A 25,466-nucleotide genomic window follows, 5' to 3' on the forward strand; every position below is an offset into this window, starting at 1 on the left:
AAAATATAATTTAGAAAATAAGACTCTAAGTTGAACATTAGCAATATGGATCCAAAATTATAAGAGATATGTATAGTGAGGGCTTTGAGTTGGAGTCTAAAAGAAGTCAAATGGCCCAAATGAAATAGGTTTCTTGGTTATCTTTAGATTGGACCGCGATAAGTCAAAGTAGCATACGGGTTGGAGCAAGTAGTGGGTCAACATCAGGTGGGGCTGGGATCGGTGGAGTTAGGCACAGTTCAGAGTAGGCAGTCGATCAGGTTGACCCACACATCTCTTTTCCCTTTATTTTTTGCTTCACTATAAAAAACTAAACTTTTTTTAAACTCACTAGATTGCTACCCTCACTTCATTGAGGGATTTTTTAAAAAAAATTATAAAATTATAAAATTAATTTTAAAATATAATTTTAAATCAAATCATATTACATAGTAATTATTCATTTAAATAATTTTTATTTTGTATATTTTAATATATGTACCAATGTTAATATAATTATTTTTTTAATTATAAAAATTAAATAATAAAATTTAATTATTTACAAATTATATAATAAAAACATATTTGTAAGTTAATGTATACTATTTTTAAAAATATTTATATTTTGTTATATATCTTTAAAATAATTTTATTTATGATATAAAAATATATTAATTTTTATCTTATCAAATTCTTTTAATGAAAAAAAGTTTATTAAATAGTTTTTTACATTTAATTTATTTAATAAATTATTATATTTAGTATTTATTTTTAACTTTTTATTTATAAAAGCAATTGATAATTTTTTTGGCCAATAAGTAATCGATAAATTTAATTCACATAGAAATAAAGATTAAATAAGAAAAAAAAAAGGTTAGGAATATTTAATTTGTTATTGGATTTAGCCCAAAATTTTCAAACCCAAATAATAAGTGTAAAAAAGTTGCCAATTTACTTTTTAAAAGTTTTTTACTTAAATCTTCAGTCCATCAATACTATTTAAATTGGTCAACTTTCAAATGAACTGTAATTCGAGTTGGATTTGGATTGGGGTGACTCGATTCATTTTTTTATTTTCTTGATACACAAAACTATATCATTTTAGATCCTAAACCTAACACTAAAAAATCCTAAATATAAACTAATATATTTTTTCGCTTTTACATGTACCTCATTTTTATCTTATCCTTCCAATCGCTTTCTCTCTTGTCTCAACTTGTTTTTTTTTTTCTTTCCTCTCTTTTTTTTTTATTTCTTTCCCATCTTGTATCATCGTTCTTTTTCTTCTTTTCTTGTCTCTCTGTCAATCATTCAAAGACTCAAAGATCTTTTCTCCCTCTTTTTCTTTTTTTGTCTTTTTTGTCTATTTTCTTTTTACCCAAGCATTGCTCTTTCAATTTTTATTTTAGGTTTTTTATTTTCAAGTAGAAAATATCCTTTTTTATTTTTGTAATTTTTCTACTACTTTTTGGAGTTTCTATGATATGTTTGTAATGATTAGTAGCTTTTGTAGTATTTGACAGGTAAAGTTATTGTATTTGATTAGTAGCTTTGATTGTATTTTTTTTTTTTTGGATACAAGTTTTTTATTATTTTTCTTTAATTTCTCAATGAAATTTGATTTTGTGTTTTTTGGAGTTATGAAGCTTGAGTTTATTTTTATAATTTTTTGTATTCCGATTCAAATTTTTAGAATTTTTTTTTGTTTTTCTTAGCATTTTTGAATAGTAATTGTTATGAATTTATATTACACCAATGACTTTCTTTTTTGACAAGATTTCAAATTTTGGATCAAAACTCCATCGCTTTGTATCTAACATTTTTAGTTTTTCACCTATCCTTAATGGTAATGGTTGAATTGCACATATTATTTTAAAATATTGAACAAGTGTTGTCAATCAATTTTTAAGGTTTTTTATTAAAAAAATAAAATGATTATTTATGATATTGGACATGGATAAAATAGTCATTTTATGACAATGGATAGCTTTCATTACCTAAGACCCTTTGGGATAACTTTTAATATATAGTAGTATAGATTTCATCTTTTTAAAAAAAAAAAAATCCCTCTTTTCAAAGAAAAAAGCAGAACCTTTAAAACCCAAATTCTAGCAAGCTTGTTGCAATATATTCACCATTTATCTTCGCCTACCACAGTCGGTTGATATCTTTTCCAGCCTAAATTTTCACTGTAGCTTTGTCTTGACCTCTTCGTCGCCATCCTAGACTCAAATTTTCCTAAATCAACTCCTAAAGCCTTAAATCTAGCCTTAAAGTTTTGGCTTAAAACTTCTAAAAAGCCAACCTCCACTACTCCAAATGACTTAAGATTTCTATATACTCTTTTCCACTCTATGACTTCCCTCTCCTCTAAAGTTGGATGTCATAAACCTTTAAAGACCACTTGAATGAACAATACTACTTTTTATTTTATTTTATTTTTTTGTATTTTTGTTTTACTTTTCTTATGGCTCCCCTCGAGGATGTGTTTTTTTGTTCTTTTTGGTTTTTTTACTAGGGGTTATGAAAAGTTGATTGTGGGCGAAACTTTAAAGAGTGGTTTGGCTAGGATAATTCTTTGCAAGGTAAAGGTAGGTTTCAAGTTTGGGAAGAGTTTTTATTGAGTTTGGTTATAATATTGGTAATTTGAAATAAGGAGCCAATGAGGTAAAGGTAGTATGTTCATGATATAATTTTAAAGGTTTACTATAGTGTTAAAAGTTGGTGGTGGATGGAGATTTTAGGTACTAAGTCCAATGGTAAAAGGTCTCAAAGGTGGAAGTTGGGAGAGGAATGGTGTGTGCACTAAGTGTTTTGGCTAAAGGTGCTTAAGTAGGCTTGTGGTGGTTTAGGTGGATGTTCATAGTAGAGGTTATTGGAATGGATGCTGGGATTGAAAAGAAATTTTGTTGCTCCCTTCTGCATGAATCCCCCATTGTTAAAAAATATCTTAAGATTCTTGTAGATTATTATCTAGAGACAACATAAGAATTCAATTTCTTTTGAAGTGTCCAACTGGAGCTGCTGCATTTAGGATGATGGAGCCTAATGCATTTGGGACTAAATGTGCTTACTTAATTAATGTTAGAAGTCAATGAGTTAAAATGGAAGGAATAAAAACTAAAAGCTAAAAATAAGGGGATAAATTAGGGAAAAGAAAATAAACGGAAGGGCAGGCTACAATGGCAACCAATTCTATTTGATTTTTAATTTTTTTCAAAAAATTTTTCTTTTAATTTATCTTAGTAAAAATTACTTTGGACTTAAAAATGAATTTGGATTGAAACTTTAGGTTTGGACCAAGCCCACATGACCAAACTTTGAATCAACCCAAATCTAATTAAAGTGCACAAATGATAACTCTATGAAATAAAGTTATTTTTAGTGCTTAAATGAGTGGTTTTTCTTGAATTCTTAGCTAAATAAGCTTTTTTTTACTTCCAAAGTACTTAATTTGCTATTTTGTAGGAACTCTTGAAAAAAAGATTGGATTTTAAAGAATCTTAGAGTTTCTTGAGCATTCTTGATGATTCTTAATGCATTGGAATGAATCTTGGACTATTCTTAGTATATTCTTAATTATTCTTGGAATTCTTGGGAATCTTGAAGTGAAAAGCGTGCAAGGTTTGTTTTGCCCAACCTAGAAGAGTTAGAATTGTTTAATCTTGACAAAAAATTTAAAAAATTCATACAAGGAAGAAATAAGGCATGTTCGACTATGTGGAATGTCATATTTGAATATTCAAGTTGAATATAAGTCCATGGTAGCTTATATAGGTGCCCATGCATTAGATTATTAATGGATAATATAGCAACAAGTCTTTTCTTATTAGCCAAGAGAGATAACTTGGAGGCTTATGTATCATGATAACTTGACAATTTTGCCATATTTGAAAAAGACCAAACAACCCTTGATTTTCTAATTTTGAATTGGAATTCCTATCGTTATTAGTATTACTTTTATTCCTACTTAGGGTAGAAATTACATAAATATAGAAAGGTTGAATAACAAGGGGTGGCATAATAAAAAAACAACTAGATTTTATAATTATCCAAGAAGATTCTAAAAAAGAAGCAAATTGCACCATGCAAAAAAGAGCCCAAGATCATAAAATACGAAAAACTTCTAAAATGAATGTAGGACATAACCAACTTTTTTGCTTTTAAGAATTTGAAATTTCTCTTTTCTACTTTTAAAGAAGCTGCTACACATCAAGAAAAGAAAATAGCAGTAGCTACTTATCATCTAGAAGCCAAGATTCAATTTAAAAGAGTTTTTTTAAAGAGTTCCACTTCCATTCAACCAAGATTCACTTCAAGTAGAACTTTTTCATTCAAGAAGTTCACTTTATTCAAACAAAAAATTTGCTACTTTAGAAATTCAAATTAGTCAAACCTACCTTAGGGGGTCATTGTCTACAAATAACTAGTTTCAAGCATTAGAAAGGGCATGGTTGGGGTAACAGACCAATCTTTATAGTTTTTCATCTTTTTCATGTTTTCTTTTAAAGCTTTTATGTTCTTTAAACTTCTCTTTACTTTAATTCCAGTTTATGCAAGTTTCTGTTAAGTTTTTTATTTAATTAAGCTCTATTATTCAATTTAATTCCTTTGTTTTTGGTTTAATATTCTTAATGCAAGATGTTTTACTATTTCAATTACATGCAATTTCATTCTTGGTTTTTATTTAAGTTAAATTGCAATCTTGATTAATCTTATTTAGTCTATGCGATTTTACACTTTTGGTTTCATTTTAATTTCATAATTGCATGCTTAGATTCATCATAACAGTTTTGTTCATGACACTTTAATTTGTTATTGATTCAAGTTACTGCATCTTTGATTTTATTGCATGTTCTTAAGGTTAATTTAATTCAGTAATTGTTTAATTGGTTTAATATACGGATTAATTTGGGATTAGATAAATTTAATTTATGTTGGTTGCATGCTTTTAGGTTTAATAAGTAAGTTTTATTTCAAGTTTAATTAAATTCTATTTTGTTTCTAAGTTCTTTTTCATATGGTTATTATAATTGCATTATACCTTGTTGTTCTAAAAACAAGTAGATTCAATTCGGTTTGCTAGTAATTACTTAACATGCAAATTTCATTTTTGGTTATTGTTTAAGCAAATTACATTCTTGATTCCTCTTACTTATTTGTGCAAATTTACTTACTAGTTTCATAATTGCATGCATTCATCCCTCATAATAGTTTCTACTTATATACTTTAGTTTGATCTTAATTTAATTTGTTGCATTTTTAATCCTTTGCATGTTTTAGGTTAATCGAATTCAATATTAGTTTAATTTGTATGTTTTAGGAGTTAATTATAGTTAGATAGGTTTAAATCTATTCGATTATTGGCTGTTCAGATTACATAGTTTCAATTTGGTTCAATTAGGTTTGGCAAGTTTAAATTTCCTAGTTTTACATGATAAATTGAGTCAATTGCATGAAAGTAGGTTTAATTGGTTACATTCATATTCGGTACTGGTCTGCATACTAGGTTTGCATGTTTAATTGTTTGATTAGGTTGCTAAATTAGTTTATTAGTTATAAGTAGCTATTGTTTTCAATTCTCACACATAATTGCATTATAATTTGTTGTTTATTACATGTTTAGCATAGTTACTTGTTTAAATCATTCTTGCATAATTAGATTCCATCATATTTTGTTTATTGCATGCTAGTTAGTTTAATCTTGCATTCATTGGCTTTGAATTGGCTCATACAAGTTAGATTGATTTTAATTTGAGTTTAACTTATTAAATAGTTTAGGCTTAAGCTATTTTGCATCTTATTTTTTTAATTACTTGCTATTTACATTAGTTTAGGTTTAAATTCATACTAGTTCATTGGTAGTGCATATCTAAGTTTAATTGTAGTATTTAAGTTATGTTTTCATTAGTTTACGTAGTTATTGCATTCTTATTATGATTCCTTCAAATATAAACAAAGTGAAACAATTTTAGTATTGGAATCACTTTTATTCAATCTCCATGGGAATGATTTTTACTTACTACTTGTATTATTTGTGTGCTTGCAAATTCTCTATTAGCAAATAAGCTTAAAGGGAAATGTTAAAATTAGGCATAATAATTGATTAAAATTGAATTGATCTAGACAAAATTATGTGTTTATAGCTGCCTTCTAATTGCATATTACTAAAAATTATAAATAGTGCAAAGATATGGACAATGATATTGTCCAAAGTCAAATATTTGAAGATTTTTCAAAAGCTTTTTGGATTTATTTTGATTTTTTTTCTTTTTTTTTATTTAGCATATTTTGCATTTTGGTTTTTTGGTTTTTATATTTTTGAATTTTTAAAATTCTTTTATTAGAGGCTTCATAACTTTTAGAAATAAATCTAAAACTCTTTTCATCAAAGGTTTCACCACTTTCGAAAGCATAACATGATAACTTAGAGATTATGCCAAGAAGTCTTAAAGAATATGCTTCAAAGAGTTACAAATCATTTTAATCTTTGCATGGAGGTCTCAAAAATTATGCTTGGAGCACTTGCAAATCATTTTTATCTTTGCCTAAACGTCTTAGGGATTATGCCCAGAAGTTTTACAAATCATGATGTTAAAACAAATTCTACTCGAAAGACTTACGAATTTTGCTCAAAAGTCTTAAAGAGTATAGCTTTCTAGTGCCTGGAGTTCTTTGTAACAAATTTCTTATCTTGACACCTTGAGGTGTTTAAAATTTTTTAATCTTGGAAATCTTAAAAATTCTCAACATTTTTCTTTCTAAAAAACACTTCTAACTAATACCATATCGGTTTTCCATTTTTTTTACAACTTTTTGAGGATTGAACCTATAGGTCTGACAAATTTCAATGGATTTTACTCGAAAGACTTATGAATCGTGCCTTAAGGACTTGTATATTATACTTTGAGGTTTTATAAATCTTGACACTAAAATAGTTTTAGCTCAAAACATTTTCAAATCTTACTTAGAAGACTTAGAGACTTTGCTCAAAGGTCTTACAAATCTCAATATTAAAATAGATTTTGCTAAGTAGACTTATGAATCTTGCCTAAAAACTTTGGAGATTACACCCAAAGGTCTTATAAATCTTAATACCTATCAATGCTCTTATAAATAGAGGCTCCACAACTTTAAAAATCTCATCTCAAAAAGCCCATCCTTAACAAAGTCTAAACAACTTTAAAAACTCATTTGGAAAAACTCATCCTCAATAGAGGCTAATCAATTTTAAAAATCTCATCATTTTTCATTTGTCAAATTATCTCATCATTATGGTCACAACCATTTTTAAGAAAAAAAATGATTCTTTTTCGAGTTTGAAACTCTAACCACTTTAAATTTTCCAAACTTCTGTCTTAAAAGCTCATCACTTTTTATCTCAAGAAGTTTTCTTTCAAATCTTTTAATCATCTCAATATTTCATTCCTTAAATTTCATTTTCATTTTTTCTTTACAAACCCTTCTTTTAGAAATTTCTTTTTCACAAACATTTTAAATTTCAAAGAGATATTCTTACTTTCATCTTTTTTCCTGAAGTTTGCAAATTGATTACTGTAGTGATCAATCAATTTTATGTACATGCAAATCTACAAATGTCTACTTCAATGATGTAAATGCAAATGATCTCACCAAGATAAAAATGCAAATGCAAATGTACTCTACAAAAAATGAAATCTAACCATTAAATTTTATGCAAATTCTCACTAAATGACACAAATACATGAACCGTAAATACATGACCAAAGATGATGTAGATGCAATCCTAGTGATGCAAACACAAATATCCTAATCAATGATGAAAATAATTTTTTTAATGACACAAATGCCCTTTGTAAATACAAATGCAAATGCAAAATTCATTACCAATTATGCAAACACTTAAAAATTCTTTCTTTTTTGTTTGTGAAATTCTTTTCTTTTCAACTTTAGATCATTCTCTTACCTCTTTTCTTATCAAATCATTCTTTAACTTCTTTTCAAAAGATTTTGCTTTGCATTCCATCCCATTTTTCCATCTATGCCTTCATTTATTTTTGCTTCGATTCCTTCATAACTTTTGTTTTTATTTTCTTTTCTCACATTTTCTAACTTAATCATGCAAGAAACATATGATTAGTGCCCACTTATTCCCTAGGCAAATTCAAGAAAACAAACCACTATGTTCTTACTACTGATGGAACATATATTTTCATTTAAAAAAGAAACGTTTTCTTTTTCATGTTTTGTTTTGCCTCAATATCACTTGCACTTGTTCACCCTTTTATTGGAAAATGATCTTCTTTTTTTTTCATCAAAGCTGATTTTTCCTTTTCTTTCTTACAAAAAATTCTACTTTTTTCAAAAGATTGGTTTTTCAGTGAAAAAACATTTTATTTTGCAAATCAAAACTCACCTTGCATTGACAAAATTCTCACCAAGTGTAATTTTTCTTTCACACCAAAATTGATTTCTTTATTGCTTTCAAAAAAACCTAACTAATAATTTAAAATTGACCAAAAAAATTGCCCCATATAACTAAATTTCATGATCAAAGAAAATTAAATATTCCGAAGACATGATTTTCAAGTCTATTGAGAATTGTTGTTTATTATTATGGACAAAAAAGGTAACAATTTTGTAATTTTCAAACAAATTGAACGATTTATCACATAAAGGTTTTGATTTATTAGGGAATGCCTTACAGCTTGATAGAAAAAATGAATAATCTTTCGTTTGGGATCATGAATGAAACACAAATTTTCTAAATCTATAAACTCCTTTAAAAATAAAAAATTTTTAAATCATTTTGAAGTGCAGTCAACCTTTAAAATTTTTTTAGTTTCTAAGTTTGGCATTTTGATGAATCTCAAGACTAGCCATGATAGTTTCAAGATTATTTAAGGTTCTTTAGTAATGGAAAAAGAAAGCTTAAATTTTCAAAATCAATCCCTTTAATGGATTTCAAACTTTCAGGACATCAATATTCTTAAATCTTTCAAAAGCTTAGGCTATTTTTTACTGGCTTTTCTTACTTCTTTAAACATCAAGATTGGCTTTAAAATTTTAAAATTTGCTTAGACTATTTCTTTTTGAGTTTTCACCCTAAAGCCACATTCTTCTTTCATTTCTCTTACTTTTTTATTATTTCATCATGTACTTAATAATCAAATTTTATCCAAAATAGGTTAGTGGTTCAAATAGGTAGATGGACTGTGAAAAAAAAAATAAAAGATTCATAGCTTATATGGTGATTCCACAAGGAAAAACTCTTTAGCTTAGACATTCATACCTAATTGAAATAGACTTTTCAAAGCACGCAATGTAAGCCAAAGTTCAAGGTTCTATAGGAAATGATAGGCCCAAAATGTGTTTAAGGGTGATCAAACCAAAAATTATTTCATATCATATGAAGAGTTCTTTTTAAGACATTTGTCTTTTTATTTTCCCATACTTGTCGTTCCATCATTTTGTTCTTTTTTTTCTTCTTTTATTATTTTTTTTGCATTGTTTTTTGCTTGCCTTTTTTTTTTCTTTTTTTTTTCTTTTCTTTACACATATCCACATTTTGATTGAGTTCAAAACTTTTTAAAGACTCTTTTTATTAAATATTTACCTCTCGACATTCTTCATTTTATACTTGGAGTAATACTTCATTGTGCATAATTTTTTAATATGTCCCTATTTTACCTTCAATATGAAGGGTGATCCTTGGTCAAAATTCATTGAAAAAGAATTCAACAAGCTCAAAGGGATAACAAGTGCATAATTTTAATGTTTGTGAAAAGACAATAAAATATGGTCATTTTTCATCTCAAACACAATTACTTAAACTGAAAAGTAATTCTTTTTTTGAAAATAAGTTTAAATTTTTTTCAAAATAATTTTTTTAGGATTTTTGTTTCCTTTTTTTGGCTTTCTAGATTCTTTTGATTTTTTTTATACTTTTTTTGGATTTCTAGTATTCTCTTCTTAGTTTTTTTTTTACTTTTTTTCTTTATTTTTAAACCTTTGTTTAGATTTATTCAAATTTCTCAAGTGTATGATGTCACCATCGTTTTTGTTTTCTATCTTTTCTTTTCTTTTTTTAAATTTTTACATGCCTCATAACTCATACATTAATCCATTCTGTCCATGACAAAGTTCATGAAAGATGTTCCCATTCTAATTTGTCACCTCTAATGAACTCGTTTAGGGCCTTAAATTGTTCGTGTCACTTAACAAATGAAAAGGATTAGTCCTAACTCAAGTTGTTTCATGGACAATGAGTAATCTTGTTTTTCTGGTCAATGTGTCTTAAGAAAAGAGCAAAGGCAATTTTTGGTAAAGAATTAAAGGACTAATGTGTTTGAAGTTGTTTGAAAAGACCTAGGTGGGTGATTTTTATACTTGAAGATCTAGCATAATCTTGACGCATATCAAATTACCAGCATCTAGAGCCTAAAAAGTCAAGTTTGCTTAATTTTCAAGAAAAACATTTTTCAAATTAACTATTTTATTGATCATTGCCTAGAAAAAGATTATCATCTTTTTATATGTCATGGTATGATCAGGTAAAGATGGGATTGAAACTGATGCCATTGTAAAACATCAAGTCTCTTAAATGGTTTTCGTCAAATGGCTGGGGCATTAGAACATTTGTAAGAAGGTATTTTCTGGGGTAAGTTCATCCAAATAGTGATCATCAATTCTTTAAAACTTGTCATGACGAATTTGAAAATCATTTTTTTATTATTTTTATTTCTCAATTTTCCTTTATTGGAAAACTACATTACGCATGTTTTATTTTTAAATAATTACTTAAAATGAATTTAATAAAAATTATAAAGCAAGCATTTAAAAATCGAACAATATTGATTATGTGCACTAGATAAAACCTAGCAATCATCATGAGCGTATCACACATATGCACAAAAAAAAAAAACTATTAAAGTTTAAAATTTTTCCTCTTTCAATTGTCTAATACCTAAAACTCTTTTTCACATTTTGACTATTCAAATTTTTTCAATTGGATAGAGTCAACTTTAATTGTTCCATAAGATTCAAAGTTAAAGTACTACTCTCGATGAGATTTTTAATCTTTTCTTTCAACTACCTGCATTTTTCAATCAAATTGTCAATTGCCTACATGTGATAATCACATTTACTAGTAAGATCATAACTCATTGTCGATGGATTTAAAGTTTTTTTTTTTTCAAAAGCATAGAAGTGAGGGACTACTTTTTTATTATTAAAGGTAAAAGATAAGAAATAAAGATTAGGAGTTTTTCTTGGTTGCTTCTTGATCTTCTTTGGCTTTTTATTGGTTAGGTGGTGACCCAGATATAGGGACAGGATCACGAGTGGTCATTTGAGGATGGAGGTTTACTTGAAAGTATAATTATGGGATGGGTTGACAAAGATATAGACTGTAAGAATATTGCTTATGATCGGGTAATAAGGTTGATGAAGAAGATAAAGATTGGATGGGATGAAGTTCTTGGATAGATGTCCCTCAAGTGTGATTGCCTGTACCTTTCTTTTATTTTTTTTCAATGTACTACTCCTTTTAGCATGAATCACTTCTTTCAACTTAATCCTTCCATTCTTGATTGTATTTTTATCATTTCCATGCAAATCACCATGTCAGTAAAGTTTTTAATGACATTCACTATCATTATTTCATAATAGAGAATGTTTAGGGTGTTGACAAATAAACAATGGTTTCTTTCTTTGCCAACGGTGGTCGTGTTTGAGTAGCCACATCTTTCCACCTTTCGACATAGTCCTTATACTTACATTGGCTTATTTTTTTATGTTTTATAAAGACAACCTATAAAGAGCCAAGTCAACTACATGTTTATATTGAGCAATAAAAGCTCGTATAAAATCCTTCTATGAATGTATTCAATTTTGATCCAATTATATATACAATCTAGCTGTTGGCCCTATTAGGTTGTCTTGAAAATAATGAATTAAGAGATTATCGTTATGGGTATGACCTATCATTTTTCGACAAAACATCATGATATGCTCGAACGACCACTTAGTTCAATCATATTTTCAAAATATGGGGCCTTGAACTTTGCAAGGAGGTCCAGGTGAAGGACTAGACAAACTCATTAACATCGATGCTTTCAACGACATTGCTTCCTTCTACTGTTCAAAGCTTTTTTTTCTAACATGTCATTTTTTTCTATATTTTGATGTTTCCACTTGACTCTAACATACCCTTTAATTTTTTTTATTCCTTGAGGGCATTCAGGTTTGGACTAGAATAAGATCAACATGATTAGATCATAGGCATACATGTACTAAAGTAAATTGTTGGCTTGTAAATGGGCTCATATTGTCATAAGCACAGGGTTGCCCATTTGTTGATGCTGAAAATACTTCTCAAAAAGTTTCAGAATGCACCATCAGATACCTTGACAGCCATAATAGTTCATCTCTAGTAATGTTTTATTTATCTCTCGACTTAAAGGTATCAGTAATTCCTTTGCCCATTGATAAATCTATCAACATCTATCTTACCTTTGTCATCTATCAATCAATACTTTCTTGAATTTCAATCGCTCTCCCCTCATCTCTTTTTGGGTGTTCTCAATCTTTTCTATTATAGCCCTATGATTTTTCATGTTGTGAACAAAATATTCTAAAAAGATTTAGCAAAAAATCAACATTATTGAGCCTTTATTCATTGAAAGAAAAGAGATCAAATCTACTTTACATGATAATGAATGTGCATGACATAATCATGGATGCATGAATAGTGCAAAATGCTATTAAGATGCATATGTTCTTGAAAAATGAATATTTATATACGTACGATGTCTAAATAACAAAAATCATATCATATGTACATAAGTATAAAAGAAATGCAATGTCATGTTTTAGTGGTGGTGAGATGTATTTACATGAAATGCAATTTGTACAATGTCAGTTTTATCATAATCATATTAGTCGTGATCCATTTGCATGAAACACAATTATATATGCTACATAAGTAGTGAAATATATACATATGACTGATGAAACATACTAATATGAAATACACTAACATATCATATACATGATAAGATATGTTTACTCGAAATGAAATGCATGTATTATGAAAATTTAATAAAATTGACACAACCATTCAAATGTACATATAATGAAAACGGATGTCAAAAAGATTATATTAAATGCAAAAGGTAAAATAATATTCAAAATCAAATTTTTCTTTCTTCTTTCTTTTTCCCCCTTTTCTTTGTAGAAAGAAATAAGAATTTAAGAAAATATTTCCTATGAAAAAAAACAAGCACATAAAATGATCATAATTCAAAGATTCTTTTTTTTCATTTTTACTTTTATTATTTGGCCAATAAACAAAAAAAATTAAGAAAAACTTCCTTTTTTGAAAAATTTTTTAGTTCTTTTAATACTTTTGTTTTGTTTTGTTTTTATTTTAATTGTTGGGAAATATAAAAAAATCTTTTTTTAAAAAAATATTTTTTGAAAATACTAATTTTGGACAAATAACAAATGAATCAAACAATATGTCAAAAGAAAATTATTATTACCCCTAAATACAAATTGTATGAAATTTTTTTCACATATGTCCTAATACAGGTAAGTTTCACAAAAAGATCAACATGACTCTACTTAAGGTTGGTTTCATAAAGCTCAATTTATATCAGGTTGGGATTTATATGTCAAAGGTTCTTAAATTATTCCTAACATCATCACCCATTATAGACTAATAAGGTACCCTAATCTTCACCATTTACAAACTACAAATGTAAATGGTTCAATTTGAATGGGAGTGTTTCACTAACTATTGCAAAAGTATTCACTTCATAAAAATGTAAGTATTTGACTCCCTCCAAAAAGGGTAAAAGCCCAAGTATAGAGCTCAATATGCAATGTTAATGAGTTCATGTGCAAAGCAGCATGTTAACATTTTATAATATTACAACCTCTATCATAAATGCCTCAATATTTGTTAAAAACTATATATAAAGAAACATAAAATAAATGACACAACTAAAATACAAATGCAGCGCAAATCATTTTTTTTTAGAAAATCAAAATTAAGGAAATCAAAGTTAAATATTAATCAAGACCAATAAATCAAAGCTTCACATAATATATGACCAATTTTGACATAACTCTAAAAAAAAAATCTCTAATGGAGTCCTCAAGTTGTTATAACAATTTTAGGACCATTAAACAAAATTTTTTTTAAAAAAATGGGGAATTACCACTAATATTTTTTGTTGAGTGTGGTTAGCCATTAAAAAAATTTTATATCATCCTAATAAAATTTTAAAATTAATTAAAATTTATCAAAAAAATGATTTTTTGCTTAGTCTACGTAAACAAATTTAGATTAAAGAGTATGGTTACGTTAGGGGAAAAATTAACACCCTCACAACATTCATTTTAAAAATAGTACCAATTAATCATATGCCATACTTTTGTTTTATAAAAGTGGTGGTAATTTTAATATTTAAAATGATTCCTTCAATTTAATTTTTTTGCAAAATTATTTTTTAACAATACTTTATTTAGGAATAAAATGAAAACTTTTTACTTTGATAAATTTTTTTAAATTCCCTAATATTTAGGTTGAATTTCTAAAAGTATTTCTTTTGCTAAGATTCTCATAATAATCTTTAAAATCAAGCATAATATTATTTCAACATCAATATTTATTAATTTATATTTTTTGACAATAACAAAATGCATAATGTAATATGAAACAATAGATAACGCAAATACAAATTAAAAATGCAGATGACCAATTTAACTTTATCTTATCATTTTTTAACTTTATTTATCTTTCTTCTTTATCATTTATTTTAAAAACTTTTAGTGATAAAAAATTGTATTTATTTATCTATTTTTCGTGTTGAAATTTTTCTTTAATTCTTTAATATCTAGATGAAATTTAGAAAAATTAATCCTCTTCTTCAGAAATTCACATAATTAATTTTTGTAAAAACTAACATTCCTTGATAAAAATAAACATTTTTATTCCTTTTAATATTTTTGCAAGGTTTTAAAATTATTTTTCTTAATAATATCATTTTATTTTAAAAAAATATTTCTCGCTTTTTTAAAAAAATCATTATTTTTCATTTCACTTTTATCATTAATAAATAAAATGCAAATGCTGTAACATGAGATAAATACACAAATAATGCAAATGAATAAATGATATAGATAAAAATAAGATGATGCAAACAATGAATTTTATTTCTCATCTTGCAAACTTTTGATTTTATTATTTTTATCATCCTTTCATTCTTCCTTTCAAAGATAGTTATAAAAATAAAATTCTTTTGTATTGAAAATTTTTTTTAATTTTCCAATATCAAGTTAGAATTTAGGAAAATTGATCTTTCATTTGTAAAATTTAATTATAATCCTTTAAAACAAAGAGAATAATTATCTAGGTTTTTTCCAATATCTAGATAAATACCTAAAAATTATTTTTATTTAAAGATATTATCTCCCTTTTTAATAAAAATTATTTTCATATTTATTAATATATTAAAAATATATAAATGCATAGAAACATTAGTAATGTGAACCCAAAATTACAAGAGATATGTATATCTTACTGGGCTTAGAGTTGAAGTCCAAAAATAAGTCAAATGGCCCAAAAGAAATAGGTTCTTAGGTTAGGTTTTGGATTGGACTATGTCAAGTCAAAGTGGGAAATGGGTTAGAGCAAGTAATAGGTCAACAGCATGTGAATTGGGTCTGATAGAGCCAGGTGCGAGTTGAGTTGACCCATTCAACTTCTTTTATTTTTTATTTTTTACTTTACTATAAAAAGCCAAACTTTTTTCAAACTCATGTCATCTTTTCTTTAGAAAAAAAATAAACCTACCAAACCTAGATTCTAGCAGACCGGTTGCCATCAACCACTATCGGTTGATCTCTTTTTGGCTTAAATTTTCACCGTAGCTTCATTTTGACCATTTTGTCACCATCATAGGCTCAAATTTTCCTAAAATGACTCATAGAACCCTAGATCTACCATTAAAATTTTAGACTAAAACTTATAAAAAGTTGACCTTCACCATTTCAAATGGCCAAAGACTTTAATATGCTCTTCTCCATTCTGTGACCTCTCTTTCTACCAAAGTTGGATGTCGAAAACCTTCAAAGACGACTTGAACCAAACCTGTGCTCCCTTTTATTTTTAATTTTTTATTTTATTTTATGTTTTTTTTGCTCCCCTCGAAGATGCGACTTTTTGTTATTTTTGGTTTTCTAATTGGGGCTAATGGAAAGTTGATTATGGGTGGAGTTGTGAAAAATGGTTTAGCTAGTGTAATTCTAGTAAAGGAAAGGTAGGTCTCAGGTTTGGGAAGAGTTTTTACTAAGTTTGGTTTTAGTATTGGTGGTTCAAAATGGGGAGCCAAGGAGGCAATGACAATGTGTTCATGAGATAAGTTTGGAGGTTTACAATGGTGTCAACCATTGTTGGTGGATGGAGATTTAAGGTACTTGGTCCAATGGTGAAAGTTGGGAGATGAGTGATATGTGTGATAGGTGTTTCAGCTGAGGGTGCTTGGGTAGGCTTTTAATGTTTTACATAGGTGGTTGCAGTAAAGATTATGAGAAGGAATGCTAGAACTGAACAAAAATTTTGTTGTTCCCTTTTATGTGAATTCCCCCTTATGAAAAAATCTTGAGGTTTTTATAGATCATCATCCAAAGACGACATAGGAATTCAATTTCTTTTGGACTATTGCAGTTGAAGCTGCTACATCTGAAATGATGGAGCCTAATGCATTTGGCCTAAATGTGTTTGCTAAATTGGTATTAGAAGTCAATGAGTTAAAATGGAAGGTAAAAAACTAAGAGCTGAAAATTAAGGGACAAATTTGGGGAAGAGAATGTAAATGAAAGGGAAGGTTGCCATGGTAGCTAATTATCTTTGATTTTAGGTTTTTTTAATTTTTTTTCTTTTAATTTATCTTAGTAAAAATTACTTTGGACGAAAAAATGAATTTAGAGTTAGTCTTTAGGTTTGGACCAAGCCCACAATACCTAACTTTGAATCAACCCAAGTTAAATTGAACTAGACTCAATCCATGCAAAATAATTCCCCTAAAATTTATCTTAAACCAAGTCTATTCAAATCCAACTAGATAAATTCAATTAAAGTGCATAAATAAACCTAAAGTGAAGTGTTAAAATTAAACATAAAAATTGATCAAAATCGTATTAATCCAAATAAAATTAGGTGTCTATAATAACATGTATAAAACTTTCCTATGTGAAAACTAATCCTATCGGCTATCTTATAAGACACTATACAATAAATTTATATCCTTAATTGTGATAAATTAAAATGATTAACAATTTATGCATTTATTATATTGTACAAAACATAAAAAACTTATCACTAATCGCAGATATTAACTTATGATGACAAATATTCAAATAAACTGAAATAAAGTATAAAGTCCAATCAATTAATATATCTATTAGTCTTATCAATACTTAAATGCCTTATAACAATTTTATTTTAGGCAAACTCATTTAGAAAAACACATTATATCTTGTAATGTTCTTAATTTAAAAATAATTAAGAATATAAAGATTTTCAAACATTTATCCCATTTGGGAAGATAAATTCCCTATGTCTATATACCTTCTCATTTTACAAAAGTGGTTCATAATTAGCTTTAAAATAAAAACACTTTATCACCTATTAGCTTTGAATTGATCAAAAGTTTTGATATTACAAAACATTAAGTTAAATTTATCATTTTCGAACCTATTCATTTAACAATTTTTCCTTGACATTATTTTTGAACCAATTCTTGAAAATTTACTAAATCTTATTGGACTTTAATTTTTTTGAAAAATTTATACTTTTCAATGAATATCATTTGTAAAAATATGTTTGAGAAAAATTAACGTTTTTCCCTTGCTAAAAAATGTCAAAATATACAATTTTGAGAAGAAGGGATCGAACCCGCCATTAAGAGGATCAACCCCATCACTTCTAGAAGCTTATCCTCTTTTTTCAAATAAGAAAAAATATCCTAAAATTAATCCCCCACAAGTCAAATGCTTCACCTTTTTTTCTCAAGCTAGGGATTAATCTTAGGATTGATCGCCTCATTTCCAAAGGTTATATTTTTTAATCTAAAAGCATGAGAATTGATATTGGATTGATCCCCTTTGCATAAAAAGTTTAAATAAAAATAAAATTTGAAGGAAATAATAACTTTTCTCAATTCCAATGACTTACATAGGTTAGAGATGATCTTTCACTATAAAAAGAAGCCTCCATTACATTTTAAATAAGATGATGATAAACTAAGAGCTATAAAATCAAGAAATCAAGAGCTTTAGAGTCTATAGTGCTTCAATTTCATATCCTTTTTTGTAATCCTTGTATCCAATCTTTATTTGTGTCTTTATACTTGTACTTAACCTTAGCAACCACTTGCTTATTAGAGGTTTTTACTAGTTTGCAAAAGCCATTATATCCAAAAGAGATTAGTAAGCAAGAGTGTGGAATCCTTTTAAGAGATTTGTAATGAAATTTGGTACAATCCTACAAAAAGTAAAGATTACTATCTTGAGCCTTGAAAAGATATACACTGTATCTTGTAAAAAATAACTTTTACTAGTGGATTTTAAGTTTGGCTAGAAAAGCTAAAAAAGAGGATGTAGGCATTTTATTGGAGAAGGGCCAAACATCTATACATAATTATATTTGATATTCTTTTTTCACTATTTTATTGCTTTTTTTCAATTCCAGACCTCTATACATCATTATGTTTATTATTCTTTCTCCACTATTTTATAACTTATTTTCAATTATCTTACTTTTATTAGCAATTTCATAATATTTGAGTTTGAATGTGCATAAAATTTTGATAATCCAATTCACCCCTTCTTGATTACTTTATCTATAATTGAGCTACAATTTATATCAGAGCTTGAACTCTCTTTTTATAGGTTTAACCGTTTTGAGTAAAATATCTTATAGCTTAATAAATTTTCCAAAGTGATGAAGAAATTCTTGAAGCTCCCAAGATTGAAAATATGAATTTTATGAATGAAAAATGAAAATAAAAGTGTTCATAATGACTCAAAATTTTGAAGCACAAAATGTGATAAAAAGTGGCATTGGAACATATTCAAATGATGAAAAATTCTTAAAGAAGTTATAAGATGATGCCAAGGCCAAAAACACTATCTATGAAGCTCTGACTCTTACAACTTCAATATTATCTCAAATTGATCAACCTCCAAGGAAATATGGGATAAGCTTTAAGAAAAATTTGAAGAAACAACAATTAAAGAGAAGCTTAGTGAAAATCAATGTTCCACAAGTGGCAAGAAAAATAAAAATGATTATTCCAGCCTATCCTCAAACAAACTATGCTTCATGGCTCTTGATGATTTTAAGGTAACATCTTTTCAAAATTAATGTCAATTTTGTGAATATTCATTTGATGAATTAAAAAATGCTTTTAATGAGTTCTTTATAGAATTTGAGTCATTAGGATTAAGGCATTGGAACATGATTTCAAAATTAAATATTGAAAATGAAATTTGTTGAAAACAAAGATTAATTTGGAAACTCAAAATGAAAAATTGAAAATGAATTTTGAAGTTTCTTAAAAAAGAAGTGAATTATTAGGAAAAGAAAATTTTGATTTGAAAAAGAAATTTGATGCATGATAAATGAAAATATAAATGTTTTTAAAAAATAGTTTAAATGTTAAAATAACCAAATACAATTGTTTTAAATTTCATAGTCATTCTATATTCACTTGTCATATAAGAAGAAAAGTTCAATTTAAAATTAAGCAAGAATGGGTTCCAAAAGAAACATAAGACATAGTCATTAACACTTAAGGATCTAAAGCAATTTGGGTACAAAAGTCCAAATGAGTAATGTCTCTCTTAGATGTACTAGAGTAAGGAACTACAATGTGATTTTGAAGAATAAAACTTTAGACTCACAATAGAAAAATAGGTAACCTTTAAGCAAAACTTTTATTTAAAGAGAATTTGAAATTGATTGCCTATTTTTGTTGAATATTGAGTACCTAATTGTTCTTGGTATATGCTTATTGATATATTTTGATTATAAAAATTTGGTTGAAGTTGATTACTTGTTATAAATTGTATAATTTTGAAAAATATGAGCTTAAATTCAATATGCGTTTATTTTTGCTCTTGAATGGAAAATATAAATATATTCTCATGCTTGTTGAAATTGTTTATGATGTTTTTTGCTTCAGTTATATTTATATTTCATTTTGAGGACCTTATGTGTATAAGTATAATTATTGCTCCAAATGGTTGATATTAATGTTGGATGTTTGTTATGCTTGATGAAAATGCATCTTGTGCTTGTTTAATTGTTTTTATATTTATGCACAAATTTAGAAAGAGCACACAAAGCTAAATGATATTGAGATTTAAAATTTTGCTGTGAAAATGATTTTTACAAAAGTTAAGCCTAAAATGTAGAATTTTGTTCTAACAAACTTTTAAGTGTAAAATAAATTTAAATATCTTAAGTTCAATGTTTTAAACTGGCTTAAATTAAGAAACTTGATTAACACTTGCAATAGTTTTAATTTTTGAAATGTTAAATGCAAGTTTTTAAAGAATTTTAGAGTTTAAAAGATCAAATCTTTTTATTTTTAGCAAATATAGGTATAAAAAACCATTTAAACTATTATCAAACTTTTTCAAATGTTTTAATAGGCTTAAATATAAATTTAATGCATTGGTCCATTTTAATAGCTTTTTAATAAAATATAAGGTTTTAAGAGTTGACTTTTTTTATTTTCTTATTTCTTAGGCTGATTGACCATTTGAATGTTTTTGTTTTATCATTTGAAACTTGTTGGAATAGTTCAAGATGGTTAAAAATGATCTTGACTAGTTTTAAGATTTTTTAAAGTTTTTTCAAGTAAAAATGAGTTTTAAAGTGTCAAAAATCAAAATATTGAATATATTAAGCTTTGCATGATTTATCTTATTTTGTTTGGCATAAAGAAATTTACTTAAATGAGTTTGGGGTTATAACTATGATTTTTACGACTTTAATGTATTTTTTATGGTATATATTGATATTTACATAGTATAAGCCTAAAGAGCTTACTTGAGAAATTTGTTCATATTGAATATGTTTTAAGCATAAACAGGTTTGCTTATATGAGAAAAATATTTATGAATTTTGTTTTTAATGCCATTTGAATGAAAGTCATAATTTGTGTTAAAATTGGGAATTTGTTTATAATGCTTGAATTTATTATTTCTCATATTTGAAATTCAATTTCATTGTTTTCATAAATCATCATGTGCACGTATGGATGATATTATCTTTTGATGCAATGCTTATATGGCCAAAATATATGAATTGCTTATTTCTTGATTTCTTATGAAATGATTTTGAAATATATTTTATCTTTGCTTTTAATTGATTAGTCAAAATTTTATTTATTTAATTATGATTGAAATGATCTTGAAATATGCTTGATGATTGCTCTTAATTATTAATTTAAGATTTATTTCTTCTTTTATGTTTATGAACTGATGAACTTCTTAAGCTTAAAATAAATATATTGATGTTAAGTTCATCTATAATGTTGGTCAAGATATATACTTATATGATCATTGATTCAACTTGACCTTAATGCCTATGATTTGAAATGCTAAATTATTTATGTCTTGAATTTGTAAAATATTTTTGAAATATGCTTATTCTTGTGCTCAATTGATTGATTTCTTGATTTGAAATTTTGAGTTGATGTATGATAAACAACTCGATCTTAAACAAAATGTATTATTGATTCATCTATTACTCTTATCAAAAGATATGCTTATATGATAAATATTATTAGAAAATTTTATACCTAGAGTTCATATGAATAAAACATGGCTTAAGTGAGTGATTATTTTTTAATATATATTTTTACCTTAAGTCATAGTAGATATTGGCTGTAATTTTTATTGATATATTTGTTATTTTGAAATATTCTTGAATATATTTGGATGATAAATGTCTGCCTTGATTGTATAAATTTTATGGTCTAAAATTGGTATATACATTTTTTTTAATTTTTTGAATATATTTGAATATTGAATATCTTACTTGTAGTTATTATTTCTATATGACTTAGAAGGATTAATATTTTACACATTACTTGAGAACTTTTGTTTTAGCACCATATTGTGCTATTTGATAATTATTTTAATACATGGCCCATAGCTTAAGGTAATATTCAATAATTTATTTTGATTGAATGTATCTCCTTTATAATTGGCAACTTGTGCTTAATGGACAATTATTTTTTTGCCTATAATGACTTAAAATATGAAAATCATTTCCTAACAATTAGTATATGTTTATCAATTGGTGTCTGTAATACTACTAATGAATATTTCTTGTCAAGTATTTTTCTAAGCCTGTGTAAGGAAAACTTGAAAGGTGCATGAATGAGTTTATATTTTTGAAATTTCAAGTATAACAAACAAAGTATGTGATTCTCATTAATCAAGCCTAAGTACCCTAAAGACTTATTCAAATGAAAGGGAATGGAGAATTTAAAACTAAATAAGTACAACAACAAAATTTGATAAGGATGAAGATAAAATATTATTAATTCAAATGCTTTGAAAGTTTTTCATGAGAGATTATGTGCAAGTATATGATTTTGTGCTTGAATATATACATATATTCGACAAATTAGTCACCAAGCCACTTGGTAGAACTTGTTTTAATATTCTTAAAAGATTGGATTGATTAATGCATGAATATTTATTTAAGATAAAATCTTCAAACATGGTTATGAGTTGACTATATTGATTTCTTGATCTTTAAATTGTTTTGATTCATTGATTATGAAATTATACTTGAAATGCTTACACATGTACATTGATTTGCTAGTGATAAATTATCTCTTAGGAAAAATAACATTTACCACATTGTTTCTAAATGATTATATCATTTTGGGTGTATTGATATATGTGATTTAAAATGTATTTTCATATACTAGTATAATTGAAATATACGTTTGAATTGTGTTTAGATACTTGTATATATTTAGATTGAGCACATTGCTATACATTGAAATGACTTGAAATATATTTGAATGAGTGTCCATCATGCATTTGAATAATTATGGTTTTATGATTTCTTTGATAATGTATATGTGATCACCATATTTGAAAAATCATGCTTGTATAATCTTTGTTATAACATGATGAAAGAATCTTATTGCTTACTAGTACCCATGCTTTACTATATCTATGAGCTATGGTTCTTGGATAAAATATCTTTATGCAATATTATTTTTTGCCACTTGAAATTATTGAAATATATTTTAGAATCTTTCATATATGTTTTAGATGTATTGCTTATTGAAAGCTAAACTTCTATACTAATAAGTTGTGATTGTCATGAAAAATATAGGTCTATGCTTGATATAAATATACATATCCTAGATATAGATTATAGCTTTTACTATTCATACAATAATTGTGTGCCTTAAATTCATCACTTATTTTTTTTGTAATAAAAGGGAAAATCTTATACTGCAAGTTTGTTTGAATTAAAATGATTTATTTATGATATAACATTTTTTTAACTATTGGTATGAGCTTGAATATATGTTTACATGATATTGATACTTTAAATTCTAAGCACATTCTTTAAAAAAAATAAAATATGAATAGTATGCATATTATTTATATATCTTTTTACTCATAACAATCATGCTATAATCTTATGACTAATGTTCTAAAATGTTTGCATTAGATACTTTGAAATATTTATCCTTGAATACATTTATTTGAACTTCATTATATATATATATATATATATTACACTTAAATACACGAAATTTTTATGCTTGACTACATTCTTTGAATTATTTGTTCTTGATAGGTTTACATATGCTTAGCCATATATATGTTATTAAAATTATCTTATGCTTTGAATTGACCTCTTTCTATTTTGCTATGACAAAAAGGAAGAGAGATATTTTAATGAATAAAATTTACTTGTTAAGTGAGTGATGAATATTGTGTTGAGAATGTGATTGATTTGCTAGGTATGATTGTGTTGGAAAGGTGGTGAATATTGTAAAAAATGGCCTTGGTTAACTTGATTCAAAATTAATAATTGTGCTTATATTTAAGGGGAACTTATTTGGAAAGTTATCTTGAAAATAAGAGGAATTTTTTCAAAATTTATAATTGATTATGGGGGAGCTTTCTAAAGCAAATTATCTTAAGTTTTATCATATCAAAAGGGTGAGATTGTTTGAATTGATCTAAGGTTCCGGTATAACAAAATATTAAGTTAAATTTATCATTTTCAAACTTATTAATTTAATAAAGTTTCATTAACGTCATTTTTTAATCAATTCTTGAAAAATTACTAAATGTTATTATACTTTATTATTGGACCTCAATATTTCTCAACAATATACACCCTTAAATGAATATCATTTATAAAAATATGTGAAAAAAATTAACCTTTTTACCTTGGTAAAAATGTCAAAATATGCAATTTTGGAAGAAGATATCAGTCTCACCATGTAGAGGATCGATCAGTTCACTTCTAAAAGCTATCCTCTAATTTTTAAACACAAAGGTCAATCTTCACAAGTCAGAATACTAATCCCTTATTTTTTAAGCTAGAGGATCAATTCCCTTATTTTTTACGACTATATTTTTTTCATCTAAAAGCATGAAGACCAATCCCCTTAGTATAGAAAGTTCAAATAAAAACAAAAATTAAAAGAAATAATAGCTTTTTCTCAATTCCAATGACTCACAAAGGTCAAAGATGATCTCTCACTATAAAAGAAAGGCTCCAATATATTATAAATAAAAGGATAATGAACCAAGAGCTTCAAAAGCAAGAAATTAAGAGCTTTAGAGTGTATAGTGCTTCAATTCCATATCTTTTTTGTAATCCTTATATCCAATCTTCATTTGTCTCTTAATCTTTATATTTAACCTTAACAAACACTTGCCTATTAGAGGTTTTTGCTAGTTTACAAAAGCTTTTGTATCCAAAAGAGATTGAGCAAAAGGTGTGGTATTTTCTTAAGAGTTTTATAATGATATTAGGTAAAATGCTACAAAAGGTAGATGTTTTTATCTCAAGCCTTAAAAAGTTAGAGATTGTATCTGGTCAAAATAACTTTCTCCCAATGAACTTGGAGCTTGGCTAGAAAAGCTAAGGGAAAAAATGTTTGCACCTTGTTGGAAAAGGGTCTTACCTCTATACATCATCGTATTTGATACCTTTTCTTTACTATTTTATTGTTTTTTTTCAATTATCTAACTTTTATTATCAATTTCATAATATTTAAGTTTAAATGTGCTTAAAATTTTGATAATCCAATTCACCCTGTTTTGGATTGCTTTGTCTACACTTGAGCTAACATCACCCCCTTTGGATAGGTAATCGTATGTAGTAATTTATAGATAATCTCATAACAACATAAAAAATTTTATAATTATTATGA

The sequence above is a fragment of the Durio zibethinus genome, chromosome 14, assembly GCF_047325235.1.
Source record: "Durio zibethinus cultivar Kanyao isolate XHJ-2024 chromosome 14, ASM4732523v1, whole genome shotgun sequence".
Taxonomy (NCBI): domain Eukaryota; kingdom Viridiplantae; phylum Streptophyta; class Magnoliopsida; order Malvales; family Malvaceae; genus Durio; species Durio zibethinus.